This window comes from Cricetulus griseus, chromosome 4 (assembly GCF_003668045.3).
Source record: "Cricetulus griseus strain 17A/GY chromosome 4, alternate assembly CriGri-PICRH-1.0, whole genome shotgun sequence".
Lineage (NCBI taxonomy): Eukaryota > Metazoa > Chordata > Mammalia > Rodentia > Cricetidae > Cricetulus > Cricetulus griseus.
In genome coordinates, this window is record NC_048597.1 from 142,328,628 (window position 1) to 142,345,201 (window position 16,574).

The following is a 16,574-nucleotide window of genomic DNA, read 5'->3' on the forward strand; positions in this document are numbered from 1 at the left end:
GAAATGAAAACCACTGGGATGGAAGAGCATTCTTCACCCCAAGCAGTAGCAACACTTCACAGGGAAGAGGGAATACACAATAAAGAAAAGCAGTGTTCAGAAGACAATATCCAATCACTCTTCTTGACTGAACCTAATTCTCAGCTTGAAAGCCTGATTTGTCTCCTGCTTCCTTGTATGGTTGTTCCATCTCTCACTTGCCTCTGTTTTTTAAAATGAAGTATGATTTTAGTATGCTCTTCTAAAAATTTGCTGTAGATTCTGTATTGCCTTTTTAAAAACAAACTTGTTAGATTAGGGAGATGTCTCAGCAGATAAGATCATTTGTGAAAGAGTGAGAACCTGAGTTTAAATCCCCAGCATGAACATAAAAACTGGACATAGCCACATGTGTCAGTAACCACAACATTAGGGGATGAAGATAGGAGGAAACAAGAGACTGGCTCATTGAAAATAGTGAACTTCTGGTTCACTAAGAGACTCAATGTCAGAAAATGAGTTGGACAGAATAAGGCAGCCCATACAAATGAGTATGCGCATACACATCTACACACACACACACACACACACACACACACACACACACACACACACACACACACACACTGTTATGCAGCTCCCTGTAAAATGGAAAAACAGGGCATTCCCATTACCTAAGAAGTTCCATAATGCTCATTTGCAGTCTGCCAGCTGATTTTTGTCAGTATATTTTGCCTTTTTCTAGAATGACAGTATTCAGTCTTCTGAATGTATCAGAAGTTCAGCCATGCTGGTTTTCCAATAGCTTCCTCTTTCGCACTGGTGAGAAAATTTCTGGTGTATGATGGGTCTCATTCTTTTATCCACCAGCCAACTGCAGGTCATATGAATCATCCCAACACCCTTGGAGATTACAAATAAATTTGTTATAAACATTTGTATGCAGGTTTTAGTGAACTAACACTTTCTGTTGCATTTGTTAATACATAAAGGCATTTTAAACTTAAATATCGCTGTTTTTGTTACTTCTTGAGTCTCCTTTTTGATTCAGTTTGATTACAATTGTTTAGTAAAATATTGTACTCAAAGTAGACAGTGTAATGTGTTAATGCTCATGCATAATGTGAATTATCATTAGCGAAGTTAACTAACATACTCATGACCTCTAATGAGGGGGCATATTTTTAAGATCAATATTGTTGTCATATTGCAAGAGTATAATCTAGGGGGCTGGAGAAATGGATCAATGGTTAAAAGCACTGGCTGCCCTTCCAGAGGATCCAGATTTGATTGACAGCACCTACATGCCAGCTCAAGCCTCTAACCCCAGTTCAAGGGAATCTAACACTCTCTTCTGGTCTCTTTGGGTGTGCACATGGTGCATGTATATACATACATACATACATACATACATACATACATACATACATACATAAGGAAATAGATGATAACTCACTAATAATATTCACTATAGTCACTCTAGTGTGCTTCAGATCTTCAGAATGTGTTCATTTTGCAGTCACATGAAAGTAGTCTGACTCATGTCTCCCTATCTTGCCCATATCCCAGCCTCTGGAAACTTGTATTAGACTCTTCTAATTTAAATCAAACCATTTTGGATGGCACATGTAACTCTGTCTCTCACATGTCTTTAGGTGAGTTCTGCAGATTTTTTCTTCAGTAATTTCCTAAATCATATATTGTTGAATGCAGGTAAGTGCCAAACATTGTACAGACCTGAAATCTGGGATACTGGGATGCTATTCTGAGCTGCTGAATGAGGAATAAATATGTTGTCTCATCACAGTCAAGGAACTGGCACCATCCACCCAGGTCATATTGGAATAAAGATAAACCATTTATAAACACAAAGCTAATATTGTTCACCTGGTGTCACACCCTGAGACACTCGAATGTAACCCTCCACTCAGATGTATAGCAAGGACATATTTTGAAAGTAATAACCTCACTTTAAACTTTTTCTTGATGCTTGAAAGCAATCAGAGAAATACACTTAAGGTATCTGAAGACTTTAAATGGTTTGTACTGACAACCCTTTCGATGCAGAAGCTTTGGAAAGTGCAAGAGTAACTCGAGTGTGGTCACAGAGGGTCAGATTTTTCACCCTCCCGTTCTTTAGTTGAACCTCCTTGCAGGTGCCGCTCAGCCGATTTCCCCAGCACTATCAAACACACTGCTGATGAGCAAGATGAGCAAGCACAGGCTGTAAACTGGAGGCCTCTGAGGAAATGCAGGACCCATTACAGTCCCCACCACTCTCTTCTCCCTCTTCTGCCCTCTCCCCTCCTCATTATCGCATCTACAGACGATCCTGAGAAGGGAAACTTTTTCCTTTATAGTAAGTCAGAATTTGTAACTCTATTACTTCATTCATCGATTTTGTATTTGGCCTTTGGGGCCATTCGAACTAAGTGGAAATCACAGGAGTCTTTTCAAAATATTTGAAATCCGCAGTGTTTCCTGCTCTCTGCTGAAAGTTCACATCCCTCATTGCTTCCTTCTTCTCATAAGAAGACACATTAGCCAGTCTGTTCATCACCAGGGCCACTCAGGACAGGAGTCTGTTTGCCTGTGAATCCCCAACAGCTTTTAATGCTGCAGATGGAGTGTATTGTAGACATGTTGATCTATTAGTACAGCCTTGTCCATCAACTTCCTGGGAAGCTGCAATGCACTAGCAACACACAGTACTTCCTAGAGACTAAATTTCTAAATATGTTTGATTTTGGATCCTGAGCACAGTTTTCTTTCATTGCTTTAAAAAGATTGCTTTATATAAAAATTAAAAATCCCAGCCCATTCCACGAATTTGTCAAAAATCCCTTGAAACAGTTCTGTTGTGCTATTTACCATTTACCATGTTTACTATTTACCATGTGCCATTCTTCCAAGCCTTGAATCAGAATGATACCAGCACACCTTTGACATCTCAGTCTTGTGCTCATAAAATTGTTTAATTGCATGGGGTTGAAGCCCACGTCTTAACCCAGACTGACACGGCCCTTCAGCTGAGTCTCCAATTCCCCTGTCACTCCAGGACTTTTCCTAAATTTAAAAAGTGTTACCTACCCAGTTTCTCCGTAAATAACTAGGTATCCAAAGGACAGAAAACTGGGCTGAGGGGACCTGGACATAGAGAAACAGTGCTGTACTAGTGAGTACAGTTTTCCCTTCCAAAAATGTATCCCTTATCCAGACCTTCTTAAGTAAGAAACAAGCACGCTAAATCAGCTAAAATTCTGGGTTTTCTGACAAATATCGATCATTTCTCATTCTCAATGGTACTAACGATGGACAGAACATTTGGGCTTCAGTCACATGTGACGAATTCATCCATGAGACGGTTTAAAAATATCCTTGGAAGCCATCCAGACTTGTTAGGAGGTGGCTGATTAGACTGCAGAGAAGAAGGTGAAGAGACCCTGCCCCAGTTATCTGGCACCTTGCTGGGGACTGCACAGGACCCAAGGCCCCAGTCACAGCAGGTCTAGGATGGCAGCTGTCAGCCCACTCCTCTGATGGCAGTGCAGATGTCTGCCCCTGCTCCATGATGGAAGCTCATGTATGGTGCCGGGCTGGCATTTTAACAGCATGGAGAGGTGGCATTTGCATTCTCGCATACAGCCAGACCAGATGCCTTTATGCACAAGGAAACAGAGCCAGCCTCTCCAGGGGAGCCAAGTAATGGACACACTTGAGAGAAATCTCAAAGTGTGATTCCTGAACTAGAAGCCTCAGTACCAACTGGGAGCCTTGTTAGAAATGCTAATTCTTTGGCCACAGCAAACTTTACTTACTTTGTAACTTTAGGATGGGGTTTAGCACCCTTGTTTTAACCAGTCCTTCACGTTTGATGCTCATTAAACTTTGAGAAGGGTTGTTCAAGCATTTGCCAATACAGAAAGTGATATAGGTGAGAGTAGCACATTAGATTAGCCAAGCTCTGTGTCACCTTAGAGTGACTGCAGTGTTTTCAGGTAAAGTGGTGGGCTCTAACTGGTTGTCATAAAAAACTACATAGTATGTTCAAAGAATGAAGACAGACTCACAGGACCAGTGGATTCTGGGATGGCTGATATTTTGGTGGGCAGATTGGGAAAGGAACTCTCTACCTTCTCCACTGTACCCCCTAAATGCTTCTCAAATGGGGCAGCCCTCCAAGAATGTACATCCAGGTGTCTACACTCCCATCTGAAGGGCTCCTTTTGGGTCTCTGTGACTCTGCCACAGCCATCAAATAGCCTTTTCACATTTCTAAGCTAGCTCTGGTGGCCTGAAAAGCCAGCCATTCTCCCAACGAAGGCATCGCCCTGTTACCCATGAACTACCTCTGCCTCTCTCCTCTTCATTCTTCTACCTCATCAGCTCTTCCCTTCCCAAGCCCCAAGCCTCTTTTCTACCTCCACTCATTCCCACAGTGATCCAGTCAAATGAGTGTTCCAGTCCCTCAGATCCTTCAAGCAGCTACGTCCATAGACTGTGTAGCTGACAGACAAGAGAAACATTATTCACTGGTCCAGAGGCTAGAAGTAGGATATCACCATGTTAGTGTGTATGGATCCTGGGGAGGGCTCTCATCACTGTTGTAGAAGGATGCCTTCTCAGTACATCCTTACATGTTCAAACATGGGTACTCCCTGGAGTCTCTGCCATGAGAACCCTGCGACCACCTACAATCACTCTGTCTCTCTGAACTAGGCACCTCACTAAGGCCCTCATGCCATTCTTAAGTCTCTATTCAACTGGTACATTATCTAAAATTTGTCTCTATTTGGAGATGGTAGAACCTTTAGGTAGTGTTGCCTAGTAAGAGGAAGCTAGGTTACTGGGGTGCAAAAGTCTTCTTCCAATCTCCTTTACCTCATGGCTTCCATGAGATAAGCAATCTTTTTCTTTCATATTCATTTATTCGATTGCATCAAAATTGAGCCCCAAAGCAATGAATCTGACTAGCTATGGACTAAAATCTTTTTTACTTACAAGTTGATTATATCATGTATTTTATTATAGTAAGGGAAAGCTGGTTATGTAACACCCCCCCATCTGACTAAGGGTTCTTTATTTTCTTCTTCATGGTTACTCATTTGGGGTTCCCTCCCTTCTTCTGGAAAGGAGTGGTTTTGTTATTGTTCATCACTCTATTCTCCCACCAGACCAGACCCAGACATGGAGAGGATGCTCAATAAGTGTTCATTCAACTGTCGGTTAGCAATATGTTACACATTAATTCTTCTAAAATGAATATTGCCCCTTTTAGTATGAATAAAGCACCTTATGCAATGTTGGATCTCCATTGTCCAACACAGTGCCCAGCGTGTCCCACTAAATGAATTGAGACAAGTTGGAACACAATCAGAGAGACAGGAAAGCGGAGGAATCCTTCCAAGACCCAGCAAATCCTATTAGGTTTAGCAGGAACAGAGGTCTATTTAAGAAGGAACAAAAAGAAGGAATAATAAGCCTTAGAGGCATCAACAAGGGTCATTGACTGTAGTCCCAATTCAAAATGTAATCACCCCAAAGCCCTTACAAGTAGATAGGATATTCCTTATAAGCAAAAGCATTCTGTGATTCCCAGATAATGTTATGTTGGTATTGGGCTTGCTTTTGGACCTTATTTTTCTTCTCAGTCTGATTTCCCTTAAAGCTGAGCTGGACTTTAAGTTCTTCAAGCCACCTATACTGGAGCAAATAGTCATTTTGTCTCTATGGATGTGTCCACCTTGGGAGCCGCACTAGGATGCTTGGTATGGATGGGTCAATGAGCTATGAAAGAGGAGGGTGGGAAGCAAGTCCCAGCTGAGCTCCTGAATCAGAGAAGGTGGTAGACTATATGGAGACATACCTAATGTTTTGCTCAAAAGAGTCTTTCCTCACCAGTGCCTCACCCAGTCCAGGCATCCCCAAACAAGGGAGCCAACCAACTACGGACTAAATCCCTTCCTACTAATTATGCAACATATTTCATTATAGTAATGGAAAACCAAGTACTACAACATTTCCTCATCTATCTAAGATTTCTCTATTTTACACTGTACTGTTTGCTTCGGAATCCAGATGCATGAAGTTCAGACCCTCTTTACTGTTGCTCCATCCAGCCGTGTGTTCCACCCTCCATGTGAACCTGACCTTAAAGAAAGTTCTCTTGGACTTTGTCCGCTATTGTACAGTTCCTTTCCGTAAGTGTTTTTGAGGTTTCCTCTCCATCCTTTTCAACCTCTTCCACCAACTGAAGGATTCAGTATCCTCCCATGGAACAGCTCTAGCAGTGTTCTAGACCCTAACATGATGACTCATGTTATTTTCTTGTGGTCATGCTCTGGAGAAGACGTTAATGTTTGTGAGCAGAGCTTTAGTTCTGTGGCTAGACTCTAAGAGGAGAAATTCTAAGGACAGCCTGATCACAGAATGCTATGTGTGCTGCCTGTGGGGCCACTAGCTCCTGTCACACTACCTGACTTACGCACCTCCCTGTCTCTCAGTGTGGGGCCGAGTCATGTGCACCCACCAGGCTGGCTGCAGCTGCTGCTTTACATTTGTAGGTTTTAGGTCCATTACTGAGCCACCCGTTGACAGCACCTGATGCTTTGACTGGCCCAGCAGATGCCGAGCAGAGATTTTTCAGTCTTGCTGAGCCTCTGAAATGGAACTATCACACTTGCCTTGAACAGCACACACAAAATCAGAAAATTTATAGTCTGCAAGGGTATCTGCAACAAGGTTCCCTGTTTGAGTAAGACGGGCTGATTAAAAATATCAAAGATTGCGGTGTCTTTCCCCTTCCCTTCAGAGGCCCTGTCTTCTCTCTATGTTTATCTTTTGCTGGAGGCACATTTCAGAGCTTAAGGCTGACAGTTTCATTTAAAATTATTTAAACTATGCGAAATACAGGATGAGTTTGCAGGTGATTTTTCTCCTCTCTGTGGCCCCAGCCTCATACCAAATCAGGAGGCAGTTGGAGGCTTGCTTTGGATGTCATTAACTTCTGAGACCGACCTCATTCTTCCTGGCTTCCCACCCTTGGCCCTCCACTCCATGCATACACAGTGCCCACAGAGACAACTTCCTCAAATTTATTGCATCTGCAAGCTGTGTGCTTCCTTAGACAGATATAAACTCTCTACCTCCCTCATCTCAACCAACATAATCCCAAGCCATGGCTCTAACTCAGAAAGCCATCAAAGGGCAGCACAGTGTCTGTCTAGACTCATAGAAAGAATGTAGGTTACAGGATGATTGTCATGGCCTTTCAGAGACAGAGGAGTGAAGAAATGGAAGGTTCCGTTTCTAAGAGAGGAAAGGAAAAGAACCATATCAGGGGTGAGCTAAGGATGTTTTGTCAGGAAAAGCCAAAGTGGAAAAATATTTCTAAACATGATGGATACTGTCTGTGGTGGGGAGAAGGTACAGATGTAAGTAGTAGGTGTCCCCAGGGAAGACAGAGGAGGAGGACTATGACAGTCAGAGATAAGCTCCTCAGCTCACCCTGTTGCAAGCAATCTAGTCAGTGTGGGGCACTCTCAGAGGACTCTTTCAGTTGTTGTTTGCACAGCCCTCCTCAGGGTAGGACTAACTGCACCCTGATGATCTAAGGAGAGATGGACATCAGCACCATCAGACAGCTCTCCAGAGCATTGGAGAAAATAATGGGAAATATTAGCAATGACACGTGGTTCATGCTCTCAAAAGAAATGTAGAAGCTGGGGTTATAAAACCAGAGACAACCCATGTCATTTTGAGCATGATATTCTGAACGTTTTTGGTGTTTGTCACAGTGTATGCTTTAGAAACTATAGTATTAAGAGGTGTTGTCTTTGGGCAATGACTGAGTCTCTATATGAGGTCTCTATAAAGGAGCTTAGAGGGCTGGGTACAGCCCAGTGGTGTAATGCTTGCCTATCATGAGCAAGGTCTTGAGTTTGATTTCTAACACCACCACAAAAAAGCAAGCAAATAAAGAAAATGTGGATTAAAACTGAAGTGGTGGTGCTGAATGCTTTTAATATGAGCTACTTAGAAAACTGAGGCAGGAGAATGGTGAGTTTGTGATCAAACTGCGTTATATAATGAGACCCTGTTTCAGAAGGGAAGATGAGAGGGGGGCTGGGATAGATGGGGAGGGATGGCGGACATATAAGAAAAGAACCACTCAATTGGTATAAGGTCCTTATCAGACAACAGAATTTGCTGGCATTTTGAATTTCTCACTCTTCTGAACCATAAGGAATGAATTTCTGGATTTTGTGGGCTCCCTAGTAAGCCATCTCTGTAGCCAGCCAGCAAACAATGCCCATATTCAGGAAATCAAAATGGGTGGATGTTCTCTGAGGTTTTGTGGGCTTATGGATGTCTAAAGAAGCTCTTTGCATTTTGATCACTTATGTGGTTGAGTTAGGGATAAATCTACCCTTTTCCTTAAATCTGTTTCTTTGACTTTCTTTTTCTACCTTTAGAGAAAAAGAGCTTCCATTCTTCCTGCGGGATATAATACCAACATCCTAGTTCATGGTTCGATTGTGGTACCCAGCAATGACTGCCTTGAGCTCCTCCTAAACTGCAGGGTACTGCAGGCTGCTCAGCATCATTTATCATCTCAGTAGTTCTCCTCCCTATAAGGTATGTGCTAGGCAGATACAAAAATAGGGTTTTCTTCCCCCTTTTCATAGTTTCTAGTCTTCTAAACACACCATGTTTCCTGAGGAGCCATCCTGAGTGGAGGGGATGTCCCTCTGTCTGAGCAGCTAAGAGCTTATTGTCTGGATTCAAATCTCCTATCAAAGGTCACAGAGGGTATTGTGGGCAGGAAGCAAGGCTCTAACTCAGGAGCCCCAGCAGCCCCCAAACAGACTTTCCTCTTGGTGAGTTAGCATCACTGAGTTGTAGCCAGTGGAAACACACCATAGGAAAGCTGGTCCCACAGCAGAAACAAAACGGAGTCTCATGTGCTTTTATTTCTGAGGATACTGACAATTACATAGCCCCAAAGGGTTCTTCTTACCAGAGAAGCAGTTTTTCTTCATCTCTGAGATTTTTTGAATAGAGTAGCAGCCTCCATCATCTATATAATAAAAACTCCACACAAAGGCATTAGAGTACCCGCATGTTTGGCACTTTCTAGGCACCAGGTGGAGGGTGCAGGAGCTTCTGAAAATCTAGGCAGGGATCTGGAGAATTTCAGGGGAGCTGGGCTCATATTGAGGCCCTTAACTGGCCATGGAGCATTGACAAAGCTAAAAGGTGCTTCAAACCTCAGGGTCTACCAAGGGATGACAGAAACTGCCCGTGTTCATAGTGCCTCTCCATGGAGCATCTACTATACAAGGGATATTTTCATATACCATCACCTTTATGTCTTTATGAGATCTCAAGAGATATTGGCTACCCTTGTCTCCATGTGGGAGCACATCACCTGGGTAAGGAAGCCTCCCTCAAGTTTGTTTAAGATAGACATTCACTAGAAACAAGCAGCCCTCTGCTGAGATCCTAGGCTTGAGGACCTCTGCCCAAATCAGAGCAGATGGCTTGTAAGATACCCTTCCCTTAACCTTAGGGCATCAATGGCAAGAGCTAGCAAAGAATGCATCTGGGCCCCAGGAGAGCTCAGGCAGTAGCAGATGCTGCCCCAGAACTGAAGCAGTAAGGCAGAGAACCAGGAGTCCAGCCATTGCCACCTACTGTGTTTCCATTTCTCAGCCCATTAAACCCAGAAAACACCAAACATTCAGGAGACTTGACAGTGATAAAATAGTGTCAAGCTCCCCACACCTCCCCATCCTTTCTAAACGAGGCACTAGCTAAGGTACAAATCCAACAGTTTGGAAGTCCCTCCTACTGGGTAAGGGAGGGGTGCTTAGGGCAGGAGGCATGGTGACCCCCAGCACAGGTGAGCAGAAGTGAGGGAAAGGCAGACATTTTGGGCTTCTCTGGGTGCTCTCCTGGAAATGCTGTCTTTTAAATAAGCATCATATCACTCTTTCATGACTACTAAGGGACAAATCCTAGTGAATTAGTGCTTAAATGACCCAAAGAGCCCCCACCACGACCCTGTATGGGTCACTGCCAGCCACTTCTTATTTGGTCATCTTTCACATACACTGTAGTCAGAATCGATTCTGAAACCCACGATCATTATAAGATCCCTGGATCACATCCCTGTTGCAGCCTCTATCACCTCCAGCTTCTAACTTGTCTCCTGTGCCAGCTCCTCAGAACCTCCTGGAACAGCCCGTCCTCCCTACACATGAACTTTGTTTTCCTCCCTCTGAATGAGTTCTACCCCAAGGAGCCTGGCTTATCTTTAAGACTTTCTGGATGCATGAGCCCATGTATGGGTCTGCACACTTAAGTCCTCTGGCCACACTAGGATTCAATGTATCTATAGAAGTGTTCCAATTGGGCCCATCACCATCTTCCTCTGTTGAGCTTTCTCAGGAGCCATCAGCTCATGGTGACTTTTCTCTCTGCTCTCCTTGAACATTACTTTCTGCACTGCATAATTAGCACCTGATGCTATGCTGTCTTCTCTAATTATCTGAGCCATGTAATGCACGCCTTAAAAACATCCAGAGAAAATACTCATCTATAAATCTCTACCTCATGCATCTGTTTGGTTTTCCTACCCAGACGGAAAATCCAAGTGTTTATCCTTCATATACCAGAAACAGTCTAGGTATTTAGTTGGCACTCAGTGCTTCTGAGGAATTACTTAGTGAAGTCTTGGTTTTGTTGGCATTGATACTTTTACTTACTTTTTTTTCTAATTCAGGACATAGAAGCAAAGGATTTTGCTCTTAGTTTACCATAAGGAAGTTTGAATCACTTCTATAAATGAATGATTCCAACCAATTTTCAGGTATGGGGACTATAGGAAGTAAGCATAGGCTATGTGAAAGATTTTCCCAGAATCACCAGACCCCAGCTGCTCTGCTGGGTCACTTTTCTACTCTGAAATTCTGAGAGAGAAGTTTCTTCATTCAACAAACCTTTCTTGCAACTTTTAGGCATGAATATGCATGTGAGCACACAGGGTGTGTGCATGTGTGTATTTTGGTATGCATGTGGCAAGACCAAGGGAAGTTGTTGCATGTCCTACTCTGTCTCTCTGCCTCTGCCTCTGCCTCTTCCCGAGGGACAGAGTCTCTCATTGAACTCAGAGACAGGCCAGTAGCCAGTAAGCCCAGTAGTCCCCGTTCCCCAGCATGGCACTGGAGTTACAGGCATACATTACCATGTCTAACTTTTTAGGTGGATACTGGGATTCAAACTCAGGTTCTCATACTTGATTCAACAAGTTCTCTAAACCACTAGATCACCTTCCCAGGTCTTCAGGAAAGACACTGACTGCAGTTGTTCTTATCCCTAAATTCATAGACTGTCTTTGGAAAAACAGTAGCTAGACTCCCTGCTCAGATATCTCAATATTTAATTGGAAGTAGGGTCTAGGCACAGAAACTTTTTCCAGAGATTCTTTAAAATGATATGTGTGCATGCACACACAACTGGTGCCCTTATAGTTAGAAGAGAATTTGGATCCCCTGAAGCTGGAGTTTCAGGCAGTTGTGAAGCCCACAATGTGGATGTTAAGACCTGAACTTGGGGTCCTTTGCCAGAGCAGAAAATGCTCTAAACCTCTGAGTCCTTTCTCTAACACCTCTATTGGCTATTTTAAGTTACAACATCAGTAGCATCTATTAAGAATGTAAAAACCAGGGATTCCTTTGTTGTGAGGGGCTGTGTTCAAAGTCAAACTATCCCACCCCTCCTAACAGGAAGAACAGTCATTATTAATCTCATGGTGGTGTTGGGGGCACTATTTAGTGTGGATTCACTGAGGCTGGCTAGAAGTAATGCCCAAACATGAACTACCTAGACACTAGCACAATAGAGATGAATTAGTCAAACAAAAGGAGTAGGAGAAAAGGTACAGAGTGAGGAAAGGGGGAGCAGGGCGTTGTCTCGGGCAGCAGTCCTGCTCAGATGAGCTCTGTCCAGCAGCACAGGAGTGGGCCTGTGGAAGTCCAAGTGACATCCCGAACCACCAGCCCTGACCTGTGAGCCTTGCTTTTCTTCCTCATTCCTGGAGGGATGAATGGAAAGCAAGCAAGAGAGTTTTCAAGAACAGGGGTGGGAGGGCGTGTGGGGGAGATATACTATACTAGCCTTTATTTTAGCTTAGAACCTCAGCATATACCAGGAGACCATGTAAATAATGTCATTTAAAAGACCAAATAAGGCATTCTACCGAGGAACAGGCAGAAAGGGAGAGGCAAGGTTGTACTCTCCAGCATCAGTTCTTGCAGGTCCTTAACTCAGCTAAAACTTTCCTGGAAACCTCAGGTGCCAGGTCTTCAAATGCAGTGCTTGGTAGGGATAGGGCAGAGGATGGAGAGTGGAGGTAGGAGGCAGAAGCATCCTTTTAGACTCACTCAGACTACCTGGATGCCAAGGCAGGTTAACAGTGGTTCAGTTGTCACGACAAGCTTTCCCGCATTCAGAGTCCACAAATAACACAAGACAGGCTTCGAAGGACATTGAGGTTCCTCATGGGGAGTACATGATCAACCAGCACACCTGCGGCTGTCATGCTTCTGGACACACACACACACACACACACACACACACACACACACACACACACACACACAAGGGAGTTAATTAGAAGAGAGAGTGTTTGATGGGAGAGATGATAGATGCACTGATCTGAATGATGCTGGAATCCCTGCCTGTGCAGAATATATTCAATCACAACCTTGGCCCTGTTGGCCCATCTGCAGATGAGACAATATAGTCTACCATGTACCTTAGCTCTGCTATTAACTTGCAATGTGCCTTCAGGCAAGTCCCCTTGTCACTCTGGATCTCAGCTGCCCATTTGTACAATGAAAAAGCTGGACTGTGAGTACCTGAGGACCCCTTCCCTTGCTCTAAATCCAGAATATACATCCTGTCTTCTTGCTCCTGCTGAATCCCAGACAAGTGAGCAGGCACACCTGGCCACCCCCAGGACTCTCTGACCTGTGCTCTCAGCCACCAGTGGTTTGCTCGCTGTCCTTTCACTGTAGCTAATCTCATGCATGAGTTACTGTGCGGCAGCTCCATTACCAGCAACAGCAACCACGCTGATGAGAAAAAAATAAATGTAAGCACCTAATCTGACTGTGCCAATTTATAGCTCAGGATCCCCAGAGACTCTCTCCCCACTCCTGCTCCCTGATCCCTGGATGCCCACAGTCTTTGTTTTCCAGATGCTTCCTACCCACTACAATATGCACCTCTTCTCTTTGCTCTGTACTACAGGCCCTCATTGACGCACCCATAGCACCTTTGCAGTGGGGGGAGCAAAGCCTCTTCCCAAAGCAGAAACAAGGGATGTTTAGAGATGTCCATGTGTGACTACCAACAGACTGGAAAACACAGCTCAAGCCCTGCAATGGCCTGTTCAGCAAGAGTGAAGGTCATCAGCATGCAGTGATGTTGTCATGTGTGTTCTGGGTCACTGACATCACTGGCCTGTTAGCAGAAAGCCCCCGCCCTGTGTAGCGTCTGAACTACTTTTTTGGCATCCCCAGAGGAACAACATCAGGACAAAGTGGCTGTTTCTGGCCTAGAGTAACTCCTCTTCCATGTGTCCTGTGCCTACAGACTGGAGTCTATATACAGAGAAGGACATCAGAATAGTAGCAGGTCCCGTTGTCCCCTTATGAATGAGAGCTCTGTTCACAGCCCTATAAATCCTCCTTGGTCTCAAAAGAAGGAAAAGATGTGCTTTGCTTCTGAACTATCAGATGCTACCAGCATTTTCTGGGAATGTCACACTTGGAAGGTGGCAATGGAAGGGCCTCTTCTCATGCCTGAATATGTATTCAAGAGATATGGCCCCTCTAGCCATCCTTCTTCACATCTGACTGTGTGGCTGACAACAGGCTAGCTGAAGATGAATCTCTGGACAGTAATGCTACTGGTAGTGAGGAAAGTATGGAATGCAGACAGTAGACACCAGTCACAGGAGAAACTGATGCAGCAATAGATTGTCTCTGACTGGAGCTGGGATGAGACAAAGGCATCCCAAGTCTTGGGGGGGGGAGGGCACAAAGACAAGCTGCCTTTCAGCTCCTTCCTCACAGCAAAGAAGCCTGGGATCTGGTGCTCAGTAGGACTGTCACATGCCCACTTGTTTGCCCCAGTCCCTGAGTCCTATAAGCAATGGTGACCTGATCTCTGCCCTGCTTGTATGGAGTCTATGTGTGGATGCTCTGCCAGACAACAGACCAGAGCTCATCATGGGCCGAGTTCAGTAGGTCTACAGGCAAGTGAGAATCAGGACAATTGTGTTGTCTGGGTTCCTTCCTATCTGCACTCACCAGGAAAAAGTGTGAAACTTAATTGCTTAAGACAAAAAAGTACAAGGAGAATAAGTGGAACAAAGCTACAGAAGTAGGACAGGCCTGCAGAGCACCCGCTGGGATCCTTTCCTATCCTAGGTGCATGGTCGGAAGGCTGCGCATTTGAGGCCTCTGCTCCAGAGGCCCAAATGGAGAGGAGCAATCTCATAATGAAACATCTGTCTCTCCTCTCCTTCTCTTTCCCCCAACTCATCCAATTACCACATCTAACATTATCCATCATCTCGTCTTTGTGGCAGCCAGAATCGAAGAGCAGACGAGGGAAATTAATAATAATTGTGGTGTCACGGTGTGGGATGCAATCAGAATTCAGCATGGAAGCAAATACAAATACAAACAAACCATATTTATTCTTCTGAAACATCGCTCAGTTCTATCCCTCCCTCCTTCCCCAAAGAGCTGCTGCTGTTGGAGCTCAGGAAAGAGATGAATCAGCGCTAATGTGAGGATTAGGAATTGATTCTGCAGCCCCAGCCTACTCCAGCCCTGCCATAGAGAGGACTCTAATTGAAATTAGAGCCGGGATTTGGAAGCCTCTGAAGAGACAACTCAAATCCATCAGGGCTGAAGTGGGAAGCAAAGGGAAAGGGAAGGGATCCCCCCCCCTCTCTCTCTCTCCTCTCTCTCTCTCCAGTGAAGGTGGGAATTCTTAAAAGATAAAACAAGAAACTGAATCATCTACTCCAGGAAAAGCCAATGAAAAAGGTGACTCATCCACCCTTTCTCTAGATGTCTAAGAGTCTAAGCAGCTCATCAGGGGATCCCCAACTTGCCCTCTGCACCACCACAAACCAAGCTGTGCTATTCCCATTTAGGAGGAGTCCTCATAGCCTAAATGACAGCCTGTAGCCTATAATGGAGTAGCCTGCTTTCCAGGCTAGTGAAGGTAAGTCTAGCACAGGTCAGACCAAAGGGCAGAATATTTCAAGCAAAAGTAACAGTTTTTGGCTTTCATAAGCAGGACACAAACATTGGCATAGCCTATTACTCTCCTTACAATCAATTCGCATCACCCTCTCTGCTCCTAGTTTTTTTCAGAGGCAGCCAAAACATATGTCAGGGAGATCCCGGCTTTGTGTAGGTGTGGTCAGGAGTGAGGCCTGTCCCTATCTTTATGTCCATGTTATTTTTGATGATAGATTCAACCTCTCGGTGGATGTCTATGTCAATATTAGTCACTGCAGAGGCCTCTTCTGAACACACAAGATATCGTATGGGATAGGATTTGGCAGAAGGTAGAGAGGAACTCAGTCTGTAACTCCTACTAAGGCAGATCCCATCTCAGCTACACACAGGAAAGGAATACAAGCATACTAAAGTGGGGAGAAGGAGGCCACATCTTGAACAACAGAGTGAGAGGAAATTGGCTTAAAAATTCTGACAAGATATAATAATTCCCTCAAAAGTTTCATTCTTGGGTCACCTCCACACCCTCCTGTGGCTTCTGAACTATAAGATATTTTACCACCACTCCCACTAAGCAGGACTCAAAGCCTGCTTCTTGGTGTGTTGACTGGTGTGCTCATATCTGGAAGAAGGCTAAGGACCCTACTAGAGTGATTTTCTGGCTGGGATCTGTGCAGCACCATGTCTGGTAATGGCATTCCCCTGTTGGTATACAGTAGCCAATGCAAGCAAAGAACTTGACAGAGTAGCCTCAGGAAAAGCCCATGTCCACGTGCAAATGCATAGGAAGTGATAAAACCTCCTTCCCTCTAGTCTCTACTACCCAAATCTGCTTCAAGGAAGGGATAGACGGCACTTAGTGGGTATCTCTATGTGGTTTGGTGAGGCAACTATTGATAGCCTTGTAGATTCACATCACCCAGCAAGCCATGACTTCTTCACACTCCTCCATGATGGCTGAGCTTGCAGGGTGATACTCATCATCACACTCTCCTAGCAGGTGTTGTTAGTGCTCTGCCCTAACTCAAACCTGATTGGCTGTTCCATATGGTGAATGACACTGTCTAGAAGTCTGCTACAAATATCTTCTTTGGAACCACAACAGATCTCCCTATACCTGTTGCTGACTCTCAGCATCGAGGAGGACCTCAGTGATTTTTTTTTTTTGTCAGCCATGACTAAGTCTGAGTTTGCAACAAGTCTGTAAATACAATTAGACTGCTAACAATGAAGTGGCTGTCAGTTTGAATACCTGCAGCAATTGGG